This window comes from Littorina saxatilis, linkage group LG7 (assembly GCF_037325665.1).
Source record: "Littorina saxatilis isolate snail1 linkage group LG7, US_GU_Lsax_2.0, whole genome shotgun sequence".
Classification (NCBI taxonomy): domain Eukaryota; kingdom Metazoa; phylum Mollusca; class Gastropoda; order Littorinimorpha; family Littorinidae; genus Littorina; species Littorina saxatilis.
The window spans coordinates 23,769,789-23,781,903 of NC_090251.1; the positions used below are offsets into that span (position 1 = coordinate 23,769,789).

Genomic DNA, 12,115 nt, shown 5'->3' on the forward strand with positions numbered 1-12,115 from the left:
TTTGTAATCAGTAACAAGAATGTTGTTTTCATTGTGTTTTCTCTCTCTCTCTCTCTCTCTCTCTCTCTCTCTCTCTCTCTCTCTCTCTCTCTCTCTCTCTCTCTCTCTCTCTCTCTCTCTCTCTTTCTCTCTCTCTACACTCATACACATTCAACCCCTACACCCTCACTCACACACATGAATATATACTTGCACAATTTCACATTTCCAGAGCTAAATCTTGTAAACCCATTTTCTCAAAAACTATTGGGTGGATTGAAATTAAAGTATATGTATGTGTGATGGGCTCTTTATTTTCAACTTTGCCATACAATTTGAGGTACACCATCGCCTGGTTTCATGGCCTTGAAAAGGAATGCTACAGGCCAAAAACGGTTTTACCTGAAAGAAGCGCGCAGTGCCAGTGGCGAAGCCACAAGCCTGAGCCTGCGAAGCAGGGGAGCCAACTAGGGGGGTCCGGGGGCATGCCCCCCCCCCGGAATTTTTTTCAAAAAACGGTTAAAATCTGTGCAATCTGGTGCATTCTGGGCATCATTTTCAGGGCTGTAATAGTGTTGTGATCTTGTTAAAAATCCCATTTTAGCCTCCCCCCACCACCATTCAACACACCTCCAAACTGGTGAAAACAACACTACTGTGCGCTGGCTTCATTGAGACCGACGCCCGGTCGCGTTTCGCGATGTTCACACGGATCGTTTTTGCGGAAATTTTTCAACTTCACCGGAAAAAAATTGACTTTACCGGATTTTGAAAACGGCTTTATCGGATTTCCGGCAATTACCGGAAAAGTAGCATGCCTGACAAAATCCCCATTCCAACGAACATGACTTTGATCGTCTTTGACATGAGGATCAAGTGACCCAAACTGGCACGTCTCCCCGCCATAGTTCCTGAATTTAACCCATTGTTGATAAGTTTACAGGCGCTAAAATAAATCCAAGCTTAATGCAAAGAAGCGACAATTAGAATCTATGCCAAGCGTGTCCACGTTGCTGGGATGAAAAACACATTTCTAGTTTCGGTTTTGGCTACACGCAGACTCGATCTCGAGCCAGTCGAGGTCACACTGAGCGAGTGACAGCCGGACGTGGCAATGTCGACAATGTCAATGATCTCACTCAAACGCAAAGATCTTGAACAAATTTCAAGATCTTTGCCTACATTCAGAACAGTCATAGAGCAACATAGATCAACATACCTTGATATTTCGTCTTCGGAAAGACCGACCTGTAGCTTGACCTTTCCACCAAGGAAGGCATTCTCGCCGCCTGCTTCAAAGGTCTGGCTTGATAACCTGGGGAACGGAGCAAAAGGGGTAAAATAAATGGTTACAGAAATGATATCGAATGGAAATGGTAAAGTGAATTTAGATCTAACAATTGCATCATGTTATACCTATGTACGCCTCTGCATAATGGAGAATTTTCAAGTTGAAAAACGGTAGAATTTAATGTGCCCTCACTGGCCAGCCATAGCTTGGGTGATTTGTTTACCATGGGAGACAACTACAACTTCGTTTTGCGCGAGCATTTGAAGCAGAACTCTGCACGTCAACAAATCTTTGGTAAGTAAAGTATTTCGTCTTTTTTGTGCGATTTATAGTTTGAATTAAAAAGTTGCCACTAAAAACTTGCAATATCAATGAATATTTCCGAGGTTTTACTTTGTTATAGGACAAATAAACGATTGGAAGCGATCGATTTGATATAGTGAGCATGTTGGGCAACAGACACCCCCATTAGAATGCAAATCGAGTTCGAAGCATGCCTTTTTTACACACGTGTGTGGAAAAGTATGTAGATGAATATTTTTAATAGAGGCAAGCGTTTGTGTTGACAGACACTGGGTACCGACGCTTCAAAAGTAGGTCACACGGTATGCCCTCGACAGTCTCCAGACACTCGGTGAAAACGTTTACAGGGATCAATAAATGCATTTTTGTTACAGGGATATAATTTAAAACAGTTGATCACATAATGTCCTGCATTAATCTACAAGTTTTTCAAAACACTTGATCGATTCATATGTGTGATGACCTACATTAGATTAAAAATAGGTCATAGCTGCCCGGAACCCCATTGTAGCGTTGTGTGGCGTTTGAAAATTAATTTAAAGCGAGCATTTTCAAACAAAAGAGTGGAAAGCATGTAGATTGATATATTTCATTAGAGGTAAGCGTATTCATTGACAGACACAGGGACCGACCTTTCAAAAGTAGGTCACACGGTGTGCCCTCGACAGTCTCCAACCATTCTGTCACAGTCACAGGGATCAATAAATGCTTTTTTTGTTGTCACGAGGTAATATCTATAACAGTTAACCAAATAAATTCCGTCAATAGTCTGTGACCTTTTGATTATCTTTGACAAGTTCATCTATCTCATATGACCTATTTTTTGCTGAAATATAGGTCATCACTACCGGGAGCGAAAGACGTTTGCCTCCAAAGAACTATCTTACAACAAAATATATACATGTATGCACAGACACAAAACACTTGTATCACTCTAATGAAATTATTAATCTACATGCTTTCCACTCATTTCGTCCTTCACAAGTACAAATGTAAAACCGATTTCAGAAGGTTGTTTAACATCAGATAAGATGGTTAAAGCTAAGCAAAACTTTACAAGTACATTTCAAAATCCACATCACATGTTTCTGTGTGTGTGTGTGTGTGTGTGTGTGTGTGTGTGTGTGTGTGTGTGTGTGTGTGTGTGTGTGTGTGTGTGTATGTGTGTGTGTGTGTTTGTGAAAATCTATTTCCATAAGCACACAAAAAAGAAAAAGTCTCTTTTTATGAGTACATGTATGCAAAACCAGTTTTTTTTTAAATCCCGATCAACATCCAACATAAACAAAATCATGAATTAATGTATTTTGTTAGTGTCAAAAAGAATAAACAAAACACAGTTTTCCAACAAACACTTGAACATAACACTATTTGAATCGTCAGTGTACCAAAGGAATGTTTGTCAACTCACAGAACTTGCAGGTGACGCTAGGATTTGTTACTCTTCCCCACAGTCCCCGCCACAGTTGCAAAGGGCGGTGCACTGAAGACCTGCAGCTCCACATTTGCACCTTGCCTTGCAGCCTTTTTTGCACCCACAGCGAATCAGTTCGTAACAGGAATCTTCAGCCTGGAGCAAAGTGGTCCACAAGGGCTTCCACCCCTCTTTTTCTTCTTTGGTCCAACCCCAGTCCTTTGGAGAAGGTAAAGAGGGAGCATTCTGCAGAGATTGCCCCTATACAAACTCTGCTCGGTAGGCAGCGCGGAGAACATGCTGATGCAGAGCATCGGAGGTGGGAGGAATGATCTAAATGGAACAGCACTTCTGAGAGAACAAGCGTTGCCTTGCTTCATGGACTGTTGACGATGTGCCGTTCTCATACATCAAGACAACAAACTGTTCAATCTTGCTGATGCAATCGCTGAAAGGTTTTCTCATTGAAGCAAGTTCAAGGAAAGCTGAAATTGCTTCTGGAAAAGCTGTCCAAGATGTCCATGCTGTTGTCTTGCCTTTTGACGAGAAAAAGTACACGGTGTCACATCCGTTCACATAAAGCGCTTTGAACTTCGGATAAGGCGCTATATAAATAAAGAGAATAATAATAAAAATTAAAAAAATCCTGTTAATGCATGAAAAACTGGCAGGTCACTGACATTTCCAGGCGGAAGACTACCAGCAATCTTGTGTGCAGCAATGTGGTGAAAATGCTTTCCCGAACCAAATGATACCCACAGCTCATTGCAGGGTTCGACACTAGCGGGGGCGGGGGGCGGAACGCCCCAGAGTTTTGTGTTCCGCCCCAAACATTGCCGAAGCTTGGGGCCCACTCCGCCCCAGGATAAATCTCCGACAATGACAAACCGAAAATTTTAATGCCAGAGCCAATCACTAATAATCGCCAGTCAAAATTAAAGTCGTCACTGAAATTTGCGTAACGATCAATGCCGCAGTCAAGAAAAACAACATTGAAATCGTCGAAGGACAATGCCGCAAGGGAAATAAATCCCAGATTGCGCTCTTTAGCGTGAGAGATAAGTATCGCCTTCAAATGCCAAACGCAAAATGTGGTGACACATCCCTGGTGTAAAAAGACATGGAAATGAAGATGAAGAACAGCGTGGAGAGAAACGAAAAAAGGAGACCGATGCAGACAAAAGCGCGAAGCGCTGTCGTAATTTCAATGTCGAATGGTTGAAAGAATTTCCCTGGCTTCAGTACGATGAAGAAAAACAGACAATGCATTGCCGCCCGTGCAGATCTTATAGCGGAGAACCACTTGGGAAAAGTGGTGATTCTGAAGGTATATATATATTTAGCATGAATAACAGTGGGCCCCAGATTTTTGTTTTCCGCCCCAGCAATTTCCATCTCCGGGGCCAGTGTGGCCCCAGGCCAAATAAGTTAGTGTCGACCCCTGCCCATGCCACTTTTCAGCGAAATAAATGGCAAGGACAACAACATCAGTGTCTGCAGTTCGTATTGCGATTCTTCTGTGTCCTTGTGCAATACAGTGTGCAGCATGAAGAAACATGCGTGTGTCCGCTTCTTCTTGACTGCAACTATCAATGGTGGACAGGATAACATCAGGGGGAGAGCAGAGGACTTTTTCTCCACATGTAGCAATGACAACTTTGTCCGTGACCTTCTGGCGGATCAGTTCTCTTGCGAGAAACTGGAACAAATCTTCTTTGTTGCCATCGTTTTGAAGGAAGCTCATCCAGTTCGATGGAATTGGTGAAGTTGGAGTCACTTTCCGTCGCTGCCCATGGCAACGTTTCCGCCGTGTAGAGGATTTCAAGCTGTCAGGAAGGTAGATATCCCAGACAACATCCACTCTTGATACATTTTCCAGCTGAGAAAGCACGTATGGTATAAAGACGAAATCTGCCTACTCCTGAAACGTGCGTGATGTCTTTGGAGATAGACGCTGAACAATGAAAGCACCATCAAGTATCCTGGCATCAACTTCTGCAAATGCATTCTTTGGTCGAGCAGACGTTTTTGTAACGTGTGTGGAGCTTAGTGAGCACGCTAACAGCAGGTCTTCCTTCAGCTCTGGATTTTCAAGACAAGAAGCTTTTTCCAGTCCATGAAGGATATCCTCAGTTCGAAGGTCAGGCACTTCCATGAAGCCTGTATCATCAGTAGTGGGCAGCTCATCATCAAACTTCTCTCCCCTAGGCTCGTAAACCAAAGAAGAATCACAGCCAACCACATATTCAAGGCAGTGGAGAAGGTCCGACTTTTGGCCTGTCCTCATTTCTCCATTCTTGCTGAGTGCCGGGGGTACTGGTTGATTTTCATGGCGGAAAAACTCGGGCAGATTGCCTTTTCTTGTTTGGCAGGCTATGAACAGTCTTGAAAACAGTGAGCAGTCATTGCGCAGCATGGTAACTGCAGTCTTCTGTGGTGTCTTCTTGCAAAGACTTTCAGGTGGTTTCGGTGCAATGGAGATGTTACGTTACTGGTGTTGGTCTTTCCATGAGTCTTTCTTTTACAAAGTCGTATTGCTGCTGTCCGACTTCGATCACACTCTGGACTGCTTTCACATCACAGTTTTCGACCACAACTTTCGTGTCCATAGCATACAGGACCTCACTGTCGTCTTCAAAAGGATTGCCGACTTCTTTAAAAGCTGCAATACGCTTTTCAACATTCATCTTGAAAGTCTTTTGAAATGCAACAGATTGCTCATGATGTTCCAGCTTAGGAGACGCATGTGAAGGTAGTTGCTGCTCAAAGCTCTGCACAATTCGTGCAATCTCTGGTCCAGCCACCATCCACCTTCGCAGTGCCACTGGATTCGTTGTTAGTCCGATCGCACTTCCATCCCCTTTAGCCAAGGCATTGCACTGCTCATGTGCGTGGTCAAGTGCAATGGAAGAGAATGGCCGCCGAGTTTTGTTGACGACAAATGCACCCAGATAGAAGGCTTGATACACGGATAGAATCCTTGTCAACAGCTGACACATGTCACGCAGATGCACAGAAAGCCACCGCGCATAGTGTATGTGGTCCAGTGCGAAAAACCATGGAATCAGAACCGCCAGTGCTTGGACAAACTCATCAAAGTTTGCAGTCCGAATAGCGTAGACAAGCTGCAGTACGTTCAGTTCAAGCTGCAAAAGCTCTTTTTGTGGTTTCTGTAAAGTGAGAAAGAATTATTAATATTATACACTTGTAACAAAACACTTTCGCCTTAAGAATCTTTGAAAAAAAACATTTACTTTGTGTGTACTTTTCTCGATTTGGGGTAAATATCGTTTTGCTATGTTGGAACATATAAAAAAACCTCTTTGTACAGTGTTCCTTACAACATCAATAATAATGATAATACTTATAATGATATTACTACTACTACTACTACTACTACTACTACTACTACTACTACTACTACTACTAATAATAATAATAAAAATTATAATGACAGCTTATATAGCGCGAACCACAGTAATCTATGCTCTCCGCGCTGTACATTGTCTTAGATCAGAACAAAAAACTTCAACAACAACCCAAGGAATAGCTTAAAAATTATGAAAAACAAACACTTACAACTGGTCATTTAGATGTAGATTGCTTTCTTACCCCCGAAAAGTTTTTTGTTTGTGTTCAACATGATGCATGTAGCTTAGACATTTTGACTCATTTGGCCCGCCATACATTTTGTACCACAGGGCAAGACAATCGACACTGTTATTCATACACAGGCTACAAATGTAAATTAAGAGTACTGTATTGGGTTCATTTTGTTCTAATGAACCTGTGACATTCATATATATTACTGCTGTATGTGTTCTTCGTGTATATGTTTGCAAACATCAGTACGTAATGCGCTAGCAGACGACACACGGTATCGAAACGATGATTGAGCAATGAGTGTAGATCTACTTACCGTTTGGGCTTCACCGCTTCATTTCCCCCCAAAATAACCTGCGCTGGTGTTAGTCTGCATTCACTGCATGGTGCCTGGGTGGTAAAGTGGGTGTCCCAGCCAAATTAAAGGACAAATTGTAGTGCCGTCGAACCGGTCGACGGGTTCAAAACAAAGCGCGCCATTGTGCAAAGAAGGGATGTGCCTGTGACGTAATTACAGTCCGCCGACTTGTGTCATTATTTATTTTGGGAAATTTGAAGGCAAAATTGTACGCATTAAAGGCTTGAAAATATCTTGCATCTATTAAAATTCGAAACGAGGGACTCATGAAGCACTAGTTCCAATACAACAACTGTCTCGAACTGTCATAGCAAACTGAAATTCGTCCCCAAATTCACTAATACTGCAGCAGACGATGCTTTGACAGTCTGTAATACGCTGCAGTGTTCGCTCTAATATGCTTTTAATTCCTTTTTTGTCTTTTTCTTTATGAAAATGATCTAGTTGACTACTTTTCTTGGAATGTGCAAGAGGATGATAATCAGCAGTAGCTAAATATCTGTATTTTACTGTAAATAGGACCGAATTGTTTCAGCCGACCTTCACCTTCACGCCAGCGCTAATGTTTTTAGGTCACAAGTATGGCTCGCGAAACAGATCTAAAGCTGCTGAGACAGTGTTGTGTATAAAATAGATTCACCGGAAAAAAGACATTATTGTACTTCTCATGATCAAACAATGAGGTAATTTAGCTACATGTATATTCTAACGTTGCCTTGTTGAGAACTGGGCGTGCGAGTCTGTGTGCGTGTGCGTGTGCGTTTGTGTGTGCGTGTGCGTTTGTGTGTGCGTTTGTGTGTGTGTGTGTGTGCGTGCGTGTATGTGTGAGTGTGTGTGTGCGTGCGTGAATGTGTGAGTGTGAGTGTGAGTGCGTGTGTGTGTGTGTGTGTGTGTGTGTGTGTGTGTGTGTGTGTGTGTGTGTGTGTGTGTGTGTGATTCCCTGCCAGATTAAATGTCTAAAGTGATATAACACAGAATGACTCATACTCAGTTTAATTTATTTTGCAGCTTTTGTTCCAATTACCAAACCATGGCGCTGTGTGTTTTGTGTGGTGATCCGCTCAACCTTGGAGAGAAGACTGTTGTGCCAACAGACAGAGGAAGAGATCTATACCATAGACAAGGCTAGTCTGGAACGTGGTGATGCCGTTTGTCTATCAGAAGGTGAAGCAGTGCACGAGGTTTGTCGTCGCAATTACACGAATGCACGTAACATTCAGAGCGTTTTGAAGAAGAAAGCAGAAAAAGAGAACGCTTTATCAAATCTAGCACAGAATTTGCGCTCACAGAAAGAATGTTTTGACTTTGCTAAATGTTGCCTTTTTTGCGGCAAGGAAGCAAACCTTGACTCGCGCTCTGGTCCCAAAGTGTATCCAGTTAGGACACTTGACTTTGAACGCACAATTTTTCAAGTTTGTTCGCAGCGATGTGATGAATGGGCAGACATTGTACGAAGCAGACTGGAGTTTGTATCAGATTTGCCAGCTGCTGATACAGTCTACCATCAAAACGGTAGTCTTTGCTTTCGGAGCAGGAAAAGACCACCACAGTTTACTCAGTCGCATCAAGGCAACAAACAGGTGAAACTTGGTCGACCGAAAGATGAGAGGAAAGCTGAAGCGTTTGAGAAAGTTGCTACCTACCTGATTCAAAATGAAAACGAACAGATAAAAGTGAACGACCTGATTATCAAAATGAAGGAGTTTACAGATGATGCTTATAGCCACCCCAAGATGAAACTAGAACTTAAAATTTATTTTGGTGAGCAGCTCATCGTCACGGAAGTCAACGGCAAGTCAAATGTCGTAACATTCAGGAAGACGGCCTCTTCGATTCTTCATAACTTTTATGCAAAAAAGGTCAAAGATGAGGATGCACAGAAAGAGCTGATTCTCAAAACCGCTGCAGAACTGCTAAAGAGTGACATAAGAGCAGTGCCGACATCCCGTGCAATGTACCCCAGTGATGATGACATTTCATCATGTGGCGTCAACTTAGAGTTTGTTCCAAAGTCCTTACAGATTCTTCTTGAAAACATCTTCAGTGGAAAGGAAACCAGCGTGAAAGTCTCATCGATTGGACAGGCAATTATGCAGGCATCTCGCCCACGATTGTTGCTGTGTCCCCTATAGATCGGACTAGCTGTGCAAATGCATCACTGTTTTGATTCAAAGTTTCTCATTGACACATTGTATTCTCTGGGATTCTGTTCATCGTACAAGGAGGTTCTGACCTATGAAATGAATGCTGCCGTTTCAGAAAACAACGTTGCGTTTCAAGTTGATGGCCATTTTACCCAATATATCGCAGACAACCTCGACCACAACACAGCAACACTTGACGGGTGCAACACATTTCATGGAATGAGAATGATCGCCACTGTCACTCCGACCACCGGGAAAACAGACAGGATCAGAAGAAGAACTGATGTCAAGCCAGAAGAAATAGTGAAAAGAGCGAAAGTTGACATTCAGTACTACAACAGACAAGCGTGTGATGGCCTGCTGAAGCTGCAATTTGAGCATCTTGAAAACGTGTTTGTAGAAGATGTAACATCAAAGGTGGATCTGCTGTGGAAAGCTTGCTGGCTGTTGCAACCCGACAGACCATCTTGGTCTGGTTTCATGCAAGCCATCCACAAGGGCAGATATCCAGGACAGTCATCCATAATATTTATGCCGATGATCGACATGAATCCCAGTAACCCCACGTGCATATTTTCTACCCTGCATTTCATCAGTGCTCAGGCAAAGCGCAGCAACACGACACCTGTGTTGACATTTGACCAACCCTTATGGTGGAAAGCTCTTGGCATCATCTCCAGCGAGCCAGATGGCAGCGACCTTAAAGCCATTGTCCTTCGCCTTGGACCCTTCCATCTGGAAATGAGTTTCCTGGCGTGTATTGGCCATCTGATGGAAGAAACGGGTCTTCATGAAGTGCTGTCTACTGTGTACGCACCAAACGCAGCGAGCAACATGCTTCAAGGGAAAGCTGTGCTGCGTGCCGTTCGAGGACGCATACGTGTTGACGCAGCACTAAGTATTCTGTTGCTGTCTGACATATTCCGTGTGCCACTGCCACTGCCCGAAAGTGACACAGAAAAGAATAGAGATAAAAACACGCAAGATGAGCAGACAGGAACACTTTCGACCCCTTACGAGTCTGAACTCAATGTGAACCAAGTTGACGCACTGAGCATTGATAAGGACAGTGCTGTGCAGCTTCACGGTGTTCTAGAGTTAGAACCAGTTTCCCAGCTCCCCTCTGATGTGAAGGGAATAGTGAGAGATGCACTGCGTGACTTCGAAGGTAGAGAAGATTTGAAGGCTGCTTCTTCTCTTCATGACCAACTTCTGAGGGGAGAGCTGACTCCAGAGTCGATCCAGAACAGCCAACATCTTGTCACAATCAGAACGAAACTACAGGAAAGAACACTTTCATTTTGCAGTAAAACCAGTGAACTCTGGTTACTGTACATGGCAATGGTTGACATCTTGAAGCGCTTTTTGAAAGCTGAGAGGACGGGAGATTGGTTTCTTCACCTTTCTGTTGTAAAGGAGATGCTGCCATATCTAGCAGCAACTGGACACAACTCGTATACCAAGTCAGCCTATCTGTACCTGCAGATGATGAACCAACTTGACAAAACCAGCCCTGATGTCTACAAAAGCTTCACAGAAGGAAATCACGTTGTGAGACGAAGTGACTGCCAATGGGCTGGGATCTCATCAGATCTTGCGATAGAACAGACCCTGATGCGGGATGCAAAGACAACAGGTGGCCTAACAAGAGGGAGAGGCATGACTGAGTTTCAGCGTTCAAAGTGGGTGCTCTCCATGCCAGCCTGCGCTCAGGTGAACAATGCCATGCAAGAAGTCACAGGCACACGGCGACTTTCAAGTGACCAGCATATAGAAATGGGGTCAGCAAGAACAGCTCGGGACACAAAAGACATGATGGCTATCACGTCTTACCTGCTGGACAGAAACCCTTTTGCTGATGATCAGGCACTCAGGAACATTGCAACTGGAGTTGTTGGGGAAGCGGCTGTAAACGTTACCAAGGCCAGAGATGTCGGGTGTGGCATAATGCAGGCCATGGAAGGGAAAACAGTGTCGGATCTCGTCTTGAAAAAGAAGGATCAAGTCATAACACTGGGAACAAAAAAGTCACTGAAGGTTGATGGACATCCGATCACAGTCGACCCTCAGCTTCTCTTCCAGAGATTCATAACAGTGGCAAACACAACATACGAGGACAAGAAAGAACTCTTTCAGTTTGAACTGTGCAGCTTCCCCTCAGCCCTGTTTGAATCCCATGAATTTTTGAGACAGCCGAACAAAGCTACCCTGGCGGATGAACTGTGGAAGCTGGTTATTGCCCATGCAGGTTCTCCCAGCTCAAACTTTCCTGCCGACGTACAGTTCGTCATTGACGGAGGCTCTTTGCTTCAAAGGCTGCAAGGATCGTGGACGCGGGGAAACACCTTCCAGAGCATCATAGATGGTTATACACAGTTCGTCAACTCCCGGTACCCACATGCCGTCATTGTCTTTGATGGCTATATGTCTGGGCCATCAACGAAGGACATGACTCACCTGCGGAGGACAAAGGGGCGTAGAGGGGCTGCTGTCCATTTCTCACTGGACATGGTTCTCAGATCCACAAAAGAGCAGTCTCTTGCAAACGCAGAGAACAAACAACGTTTCATCTGTGCACTTGGTACAGCTTTGGAAAAAAACTGCAGTTATCCATGCCAAAGCAGACGCTGACGTGCAGATAGTCCTCTCAGCAACACACTGCGCCAGAGAAAAAGTCACTGCAGTAATTGCCGAAGACACGGATCTGTTGGTATTGTTAGGCCATCATGCATGTGCAGACGCACATGACATCCTGCTCTTTTCTGACAAACAGGCCGGTAAATCTTCAAAGTTCTGGAACATCAAACAGCTGATTGCAGCTCTTGGCAACGTGCGCCACTTGCTCCTGTTTCTCCACGCCTTTACCGGCAGCGACACAACCTCTAGGCCCTATGGCGTCGGAAAAGCAGCCTCGATGAAGAAACTCAGAAACAACCTACAGTTGCAAACACTTGCTGAAGTGTTCCTCCAAGACAATGCGACCTTAGAGGATATCCTATCAGCAGGCGAAAAGGCGTTAGTGC

The 12,115-nt window shown here is 44.0% G+C and overlaps 1 long non-coding RNA gene across 1 annotated transcript in view; it reads right to left on the reverse strand.

The window, feature by feature from the left end:
- LOC138970971 (uncharacterized) overlaps nucleotides 1-12,115 on the reverse strand; it is a 54,869-nt gene that overhangs the window by 28,562 nt on the left and 14,192 nt on the right. Inside the window, exon 3 of the long non-coding RNA XR_011457130.1 lies at nucleotides 1,199-1,294. This is a non-coding gene — a long non-coding RNA (uncharacterized lncRNA). The remainder of the gene's footprint in view (nucleotides 1-1,198; nucleotides 1,295-12,115) is intronic.